We start from the raw sequence: 9,492 nt of genomic DNA on the forward strand, positions 1-9,492 counted from the left end.
CTATCCCTAAGGTAAACTCTTTTTCTGTGAGAATGCATATTACAGGGCAGTTATACTTCAGCAGGGAGCTGTAGCTTTGTATCTTTATGGGCATGCATATTTACCTCATGCAGACTGAGACTACTAGCCAAATGTCTTTTCCTGTAACCACTGTCTCAATATATGGTTGAATTGTACACAGATGAATGTTTTTATTATTTGACTCTGCTACGGGATGGGTGGGGTGGAGGCTGTGGCTACATCATGCTGCCAGCTGCATTGGTCACTGTTGGAAGACAGAATACTGGCCTAGATGGACCTTTGGTCTGACCCAGCATGGCCAATAGTTGGGTCTTTAGTAGGGTCGTCCTTAGGATTTATGGGGCCCTATGCGGTATTATTAAAGTGGTGCTCCTATGCCCAACGGCAGCCCGGGCTCGCGTGTGTATTTTAGATAAGGATGGTGTTATTAAGGGTTTATTTTAAAAATGATATGTCTGAAGATCCAAACATTTAATGCCAAAGATGAATACTCAGATTGTGCATCTAAAAATCTATGTAAGGATTTTTTAGAGATGTGATTTTATCATCTTCAGCAATGCGGCGCATGGCTAAGGATGGCCCTGGGCTTTAGCATGAGACTGGGGCTGATTGCCCAGTGGGAGCAGCCACCATTTTTGAAAATGAGTATGGGGGGCAGCTGAATAGGTAGCGTGGACTGAAGGAGAGAGACTCCAAAAGTCTTCTAGCTTACATTAGCTTAAAATGGCTGCTGCCTGGGGCACCCAGAACAGAAGCTACCATGGAAGTATAGCATAATAATAAATTGTAAAGATATGTACTTACCTGCCAAGGTTCTGCCATATTTATGGGCCCAAAATATCAAAGGTGTTAACATGACCCTGTCACAGTTAAACATTAAACCATTTGAATTGGGGGTTGGTATACAGAGACCTCAGCCTGCTTATACCATGGCAAACACACCATTAAACATCTTGTTTTTATTAAAGATACAGAAAAGAAGCCGGTAAAAAAGTTGAAGCATTTGAAATGTAAAGAATTAAGGCTTTCATTTTAACAACATCCTTTGTTCCCTGTACTTTTATCTGACTGTCCCTTAAATGGTATTAAATATGGCAATAAGTGTCGTTTTAGCAGAGATGGGCTGGAGCTGTCGTTATTGTTAATGTCCAATTCCATTTCCTAGAAGACAAAACAAGACAAACACACACAAGGGGAGAGAAAAGAACAGCAAAGATAGAAAAGGCAGATTCTACCTCTAGTATTGAATATCACTTGCGACCTCCTTGCTGGGAAAAACACATGCACAGCACATGGTCTTATCAGCCACTCCAAGACCTGGCAAACTTTTGCTGTTTAGGGGATTACTTTTGTTTGTAGCTCTAGTCACAGGCTTACAGTGGTGTTGAAAAATATACAGTCTTGGTTGGCTTAGCTGGACTTTTATTAGGCAGAAGGAAAAAGGAGAAATAAGGTGGGAAAGGAAAAGGACAAAGACTCACATCCCAGGTGGGGTTCAGGATTCATCCAAAGTCAAGGGCTGTTCCCACTGGATTTATCCCCTTCTCTAGCCCTGTCTGGAAACCCACTGTCATTACAGTAGATTCTGGGCTCCCATGACATGGTGGGAGTGGCAGTCACTCTGGTTAAGCTTGTTCCTTTCCTGTTCACCCGTCTACCAACCAGCAGTTGTTGTCAGACAGCAGCTTCTTCCTTCCGTCCATCAATTTCATCCCCCCACTGCACCCCAAAGTCTCTTTCTGAGGACCTCAAAGGGAGGTGAAATAATCATCCCCTCATTATTTTGTCCCCCAATTAGGCCTAACTTCTGACACATCAATTCTGGTTCATTGATTTCGAGTCCCACACGTCTCTTGTTTACCAGGCATGATCTTAACATAGTCCTTGGACTAGATCAGAAGGCCGTTTTGCTCAGGCTATTTCAGTCTGTCTCCCTTTTGCACCTTTTCTGAGTAACATCCCTTGTTATAGGTATTGTGACATTTTATGAACTTTCACTCACTTTTCACAGCTGAGCTCAGAACCTAGTGTACATTACCTACTCTGCACTAATTACTCTGGGTATTTTCCTCATGTAGACAAGCCCATTGCTTCTATTACAGCAAGAATGTGCCATCCTTTCTTGTGTTGGGTATTATCTTACTTCATAAACAATCCTATTGTAACTTGCCAATATTGACGAAGGCTGGCCAGAAAACAAGAATTTCATTTTGTGAAACATATTTCAGGATCGGATATTTCTTCTGCTATGCTGCAAAATGAAAACAAGACCTTTCAAAAAATTGTATGAAAAAACCTGTATATATATATAGAGAGAGAGAGAGAGAGAGAGAGAAGACAAACAGTGGCTTGGTGGTTAGATCATTCACCTGGCTGATTAGCACCAGGAAGTTGAACCTGGGTCTCCTGTATCCCACGTGAATGCCTGAATCACCAAGGCTATGGGAGGTGAAATGGGATGTCTCTCTGATTTTAACTAGAAATTGCATCCTGAATTAGAGAAACCAATGTTTCCACAAAAACTTTCACTTTCAACATGATGGGCATTTTTAGACCAAAAGAAAATTAGTTTCAGAGTTCCTGGCCAGCTCTACTGTTGATCCTTATGACCCACATAAGTAGCTGAAATGATGGTTTTGATGGAGCAGACTATTCAGGCTCTCTCTGTCTGCCATTCCTGGCCACCTGACCTCCATTCCCATCCTCTGGGACTGTGATAAGGAAAGTGTTCCCAATAGTGTTTTCTTTTTTTCTCTTCCCCACCTGTAACTTGTCCCATTGTACTTAGGTGCTGAATTGTGTAGGTGCTTTTGAAAATTTTACTCTGTAAGCTGTCTGGGGCAAGGTCTGTCTCTTACTATGTGTAAGGACAGCCTCCATCACAATAAGGCCCTGATCTTGGTTTGAGGCTTCTAGTCACATGCATTATCATGATAAAAGGTTTAGAAGACCTGACCTATGAGGAAAGATTGAATAAACTGGGCATGTTTAGTCTTGGGGAAAAGAAGACCGAGCAGAGAACTGATAACAGTCTTCAAATATGTTAAGGTCTTTTATAGAGCACAGTGATCAATTGTCTCCACTGAAGGCAGGACAAGAAGTAATGGGCTTAATCTGCATCAAGGGAGATTTGGGTTAGGAAAAACTATAAGGAGAGTGAAGTATTGGAATGGGCTTCCAAGGGAGGTTAAGGAATCCCCATCATTGAAAGTTTTAAAGAACAGATTAGACAAACACCTGGTCCAGGATGGTCTTGGTTTGCTTGGTTCTTTCTCAGTGCCCGAGCGAGACTAGATGACCTTCTGAGGTCTCTTCCAGCGTACATTTCTATGGTTCTATAATAATATCTTCCTTTCAGCTGTGTGCGTATTCAGTGCTTAATAGTGACAATTATGAATTGATGGCAAGAGTAGCGAAAGAAAAAGCTGATAAAATATGAGCAAAATTCCAATGACATATTTTCAGTATTGAAATACAAGTAAAAATGGGTTCAAAAAGCCTTACTCACACCAGTAATCCTTACACGCACAAGTAGTCCAAGTGCAAGCTGCTGCACATGAATAACATTATTCAGGTGAGTAAGAGTTTCAGAACTGGGCTTTCTATAGCCAGCATTTTTGCCACTTTTTGCCAAGATGGGATCCTGAAGTTAGACACTTAAGAACATAAGAACGGCCATACCAGGTCAGACCAAAGGTCCATCTATCCCAGTATCCTGTCTACCGACAGTGGCCAATGCCAGGTGCCCCAGAGGGAGTGAACCTAACAGGCAATGATCAAGTGATCTCTCTCCTGCCATCCATCTCCATCCTCTGACAAACAGAGGCTAGGGACACCATTCCTTACCCATCCTGGCTAATAGCCATTAATGGACTTAACCACTATGAATTTATCCAGTTCTCTTTTAAATGCTATTATAGTCCTATTCATGTTTAATTACCTAAACAAGTAGCCAGCTTTTCAAAAGGGCTCAGTACTCAGCAATCATTTACACTAGTGCAAAGCAAGAGGGAAGTAGGTGTACAACTTTACTATTCTGAAGCGGAAATTATTTTTAATATATTCGCTTTGCACAGGTGTAAATGCCCATACACTGTAATTAGGAAAAAGAGGATTGAACCCATTGATGTTATGATCTTAATAGCTTAACTTTAGGCCCCTATTAGGGAAAATCTTGTCCTTCATATTTTATTATACTTTCTTCTGCTGTGTTAGTTGTTGTGGATCATTGTTGTATTTAGTTGCCAGAATTGACTTTTGGATTATACTAATATTGTGTATGTCTGAGTACAAACTTCCTGAATGAAAGAAACTTTGAACTGCTTTTGTGTACCAGAATTTATGTCAGGTTTTAACACAGAATGTTAAGAGCAAGCTAAATATCCCATGTTTATGAATGTATGAGGTTTCCAAGAAACAAAAGCTTAAGCAAGCAGTGATATCAAGGGGTATCTTTTACTACAAAAGGATAATTTGGGAAGCAGAGAACCGCTAAGAAGAGGTATAATAGCTGACTGGAGACACTCTTGAGGGTATGCTCAGAAGGAAATGGCAGAAACAAATGTGAAACTCTTAAGGCAGATTCAAAGGAATGCAGAACTTTTTTTTACAGAGCATTGAAGTTGAATAGCTATTGTCCAAAACACTAGTGTAAAAAAAGGAAAAGAGTAAATTATTTAAAGTATCGATAGGGATGATAAAATATCTGTTTTTATTGCAGTAAAATCTAAGTGTCAAACTGAGATTAGAAGCCAATGTACTACAGATTATTTTTAAAGGGAAAAGAACAAGCAGAGAACCTTGGCAAGGACAAATAGAGTGTTTTAAAGGTAATGCATGGAGAAGAATTGGGATAGTGGACGATACGTTGTATATTTAAAAAGCTGAGATGTAATTAAAAGTCAAAATGATGAATGAGTGTCAGATAACACTGTATCTCATTTGAACAGTAATTTTTGTGATTAAGTGCAAATAGTATATAAATCTTTAGGGTGAAAAATCCATCTTTTTTCAGAATGATCATTTGGAATTAGATACAAATTACTAAAAGTAGAAGAAAGATTAAACAATTATTGGACTCCCCATTCCCTTGCACTTAGTGTGGTCACACTCCAAAGTGGGTGCAAAATATGACCATTCTGATGTGGCAGTGATTTATACCCCATTTGCACAGGGATAAATGACTGCACAAAGGTGCAGATCGATGGAGAATCAAGAGCAGGAGCTTTAAAAATGGACCGTAATATCCCCTCCACATGCCACAAATGAGATACCAACTCAGGGGATCAGAAATATGAGGTTCTAGTTGCATACCTTCCACTTCATCATTCATTAAGAGGAGAGGTTTGCCTCCAGTTAGAGTTTAAGGAGGTGCAGATCCTGCCACCAACCCCTGCTGTGCAGATCACTGTGCTCCTGCAGAAGCATGTTGAGGTCCTGCACAGGGGAGAGGTCTGCCTTCATGGAACTTCTTATTCATAGGTTCATAGAATCCAAGGCCAGAAAGACATTGTGATCATCTAGTCTGACCATCCTTCTATAACACAGGCCATAGAACTGCCCCAACATAATTCCTACAGCAGATCTTTTAGAAAAAAACATCCAATCTTGATTTCAAAATTGTCAGTGATGGAGAAACCACCACGGCCCTTGGTCGATTGTTCCGGTGGTTAATTACCCTCACCGTTAAACATTTATACCTTATTAGCAGTCTGAATTTGTCTAGATTCAACTTCCGGCCATTGGATCATGTTATACCTTTCTCTCCTAAACTGAAGAGCCCATTATCAAATATTTGTTCAGATACTTATAGACCCTTAACCTTCTCTTTGTTAAGATAGATGGAGTTCCTTGAATCTATTTATCACTGTAAGGCAGGTTTTCTAATCCTTTAATCATTCTCAGGATTCTTCTGTGAACCCTCTCCAATTTATCAACATTCTTCTTGAATTGTGAACATCAGAACTGGACACAGCATTCCAGCAGTGGTTGCACCAGTGCCAAATACAGAGGGAAATATTCTCTCTATGCCTGCTTGAGATTCCCCTGTTTATGCAGCCACAGAGCACATTAGCCCTTCTGGCCACAGTATTACACTGAGAATTCATGTTCAGCTTTTTATCCACCACATTCCCCAAATCTTTTTCAGAGTCACTGCTTCCCAGGACAGATTCCCCCATCCTGTAAGTATGGCCTACATTTTTGGTTCCTATATTTATGTATATTGCTTGCATGTGCCCAATTTACCAAATGATCCAGAGCTCTCTATATCAGTGGACTGTCCTCCTTGTTTTTTACCACCCCCCCAATGTGATGCTTTTATGTTTTCCTCCAGCCAGTCATTTATAAAAATGTTAAATAGCATATGCTCAAGAACAGATCTCTGTGGAACCCTACTAGAAAAACACCTGTGAATTAATGATTTCCTGTTTACAATTACATGTTGAAACCTATCACGTAACGTGCTTGTAATCTATTATTGCAGGGTCATAAACCAAAAGTATGGCTTCTAAAAGCTGCAGATAACCAGAGATCTGCACAGAACAGAAGGATCTGCCAGAGACCAGTGCTGACCATGTGGTCTCTGTCTCCATATCTATCTACCTCCCTCTCTGTCAGTCCTCACACAGTGTTTATAAAGTGCCTACCGCTGTAGTATCCAGGCAAGGTGTAAAAGCACTGGGAGCACTGCCCAGAGGCACTCCATTTGGTTCTCCATTCCAATCTGGGTATTATCTGGGGTCCTGAGCTTGAACATTATGTTTGTGCTCCATTTCTGTTCCTAGATAAACCTGGGGGCTACAGCTTTAGGTCTCCATAACCCGGCTTGAAAAATGGGGGGATTCTGAGTCAAATCCCAATTTCAGCCAAATTAATCCAATGGGGCTACTTTGGGCCTGAGTCTGCCACCTGTACTCACATTGGGTTAGATTGTGACACGTACATCCCTTAGAATCATAGAATATCAGGGTTTGGAAGGGACCTCAGGAGGTCATCTAGTCCAACCCCCTGCTTAGAGCAGGACCAGTCCCCAGACAGATCCCCTTGCTCAACTGCTCAGCTATACAAGGGAATAAGGGAATAAGGCCTCCATCACCCCCCCACATGGCCCTCCTTCAACTGAGACTCTGACTACAAGGTATGGAGAAGGAGAGCAGGGCTGTTTGGTTGGTTCTCTGTAAGCAAATAGGTGGAGAAGGGGGCAGAAATGGACAAAGAGAAGGAGGAACCTTAGCTCTGACTCTCCTTACTCACCACCCAGAATGTCTGGCCCAGCAGACAGTGGGAGAATAAAATGTTTCATGAAAAGAAGGGGTAAAGTAATTTATGGCTATGCTCTTCCCCTTCCTCAGGACACCTCATGATATCTGCAATTATTGTGGGCTTTTATTAAGTGTCATTATTTGTGATCTTTCATCATTCTGTCACTTTTAACTAGTTTTAAATGAATTTTAGGTGTTTTTCATTTTTCCTGCTTAAATGTAAGTCTTTTGAATGTTCTAGACAATTTACTTTGCTCTTTGTCGCATATTATTGTGGGTTATTATTTATTAGTTTTTCCCCCAAGGAGAATTGCATATTTTTTTGTCTTCTCTGATCAAATGTCTTTCTTTCTGTAGCAACATTCACTCTTAATCACCACATGCAGGAGGCATTTGATGATGTATTCTGGGCAAGGATCCAAGAATCAAGAAAATAATAGAATACTTCAGTTAGCTCAACTAGTGCTAGAGAGCACTTTTATGATGTATAAGCAATGGTCAGCATATTAAAAGAAGTGTTTTATTTTGTGTCAGTCTTAAAACTTTTTACAACCTTGGGAGAGATTTCTTTTTTATTATCCTGCTAAAATTAATGCTTCATCCGTTTATTCAGTGTAATGAGCAATACATTTTAATAGGGCTAAGATGAAAACCCTTTCTTTTTGACCCAGTGTCATGATGCCTAACCACAGAGAAGCCCCTGGATTCAAGTTTCAAAGACGTGTCCGAAAGGGCTTAGTGGCCAATAAACTGTGTAATACAGTGTGTGTTTCCAGTTTCTTGCTGCTGCAGCTCTTTTCAACACTAATGGGGGGCTTATCAAAGTCTGTGATTAACAAGGGCTGGGACTTGGGCTACATGCTTACACAAGGTAGCATCTGAGGCCCCGAGCAGCTGGAGTCTCAACTGTACTGTAGCATCTTGATTACAAGGATGGATTGAACCAAGGAACTCCACTCTTTAAAGCATGAACCTTTCTAGTTTAAGCTAAAAGCCTCAGTGCTAAAGCTGGGAACTGAAAAACAGGCTCACAAATTCTGTGGATCAAGCACAGTAGGGGGACACTAGTAGCCAGGTGAACAGCAGGTTACATAAGGCCCTTGCCACAGGGTGACTGGCCCACTTAAATAAAGCAGGTCCAGCCCCACTGTACTAGAACAGGTGCACCCACTTTGGCCAACAAAGAGGACGAAGCATCACCTACGGCTATAAAGAGCCAATCTGACACAAAGGAAAAGCAAGTTGAAGTCCCTGTCCTGTATGAAGTTACCAGAGTCCTTAGCGAGGTGAGGCAAGTCAGTGGGACCCTGCTGGAGGAAAAGGGTCTCCAGAGAGAAAGCCCTGAGAGGTTGATGTGCTCTGCTACAAGAACAAGGTCCCATTCTGCAGTAGTCCCTGAAGCAGGAGGGAAGGAGAGGTAAAGGGGGAAATCCCCTGGGAGCTGTGGCTCAGGGAGGGATTAGGAAGTGTTCTTGTGCCTCAAAAGAGACTCAAGGTGTGGCAGTGGGCCCATCTTGTGCTGGAGACAAGCACCCCACAATGCCCCTCTGTAGGCTACCCAGAACTTGGGTCCAAAAACACAGGGCTAAGCTCTGCCTTTGGGCAGGTGATGAGATTTTCATCCATAGCATTTAAATCTGCCCTTTGACACAGTACATAGAGAATATGAGCCTGTAATGAGGAAGGGTTGTCTTGTGACTGAACACTAGACTAGGACTCAGGTGAGCTGGGCAATACCTTAGGTAAGTCACTGAGATCCACAGATCCACAAAGAGGCACCATTACAATCCCCACAACTGCTCAGCTGCTACCTAATCCTGTGGCACCTAAATTCACTCAGTGCCTATGTTTTCAGGGTAAACGTTCACTCAGTACCTAATTTTCTGCATCTGAGCCTGTACATTGCTGCCTCACTTTAGGCGTCCAGATTCCTGTCTCATGCCTAAGCCCCAGAATGAGCCACAAACCGGGGGAAGAAAGGCATCAGAGTGTCTGTCTCTCCCACAGGGCCTGATCTAGTAGGCATGTTCAGAGGCCACCCTACCAGATTGGGTCCCATTCAAAATGTATCTAGAGAAGGTGGTTTTATAACTTAGATTTCATTGGTTAGAGCACTCAGCTGGGAGGTGGGAGACTGAGATTCAATACCCCCACCCCGCCTGAGGAGGAATAACAATTTGAACAGGGGGCTCCCACCTCTCAGGAGAGT

The sequence above is a fragment of the Trachemys scripta genome, chromosome 5, assembly GCF_013100865.1.
Source record: "Trachemys scripta elegans isolate TJP31775 chromosome 5, CAS_Tse_1.0, whole genome shotgun sequence".
Taxonomy (NCBI): domain Eukaryota; kingdom Metazoa; phylum Chordata; order Testudines; family Emydidae; genus Trachemys; species Trachemys scripta.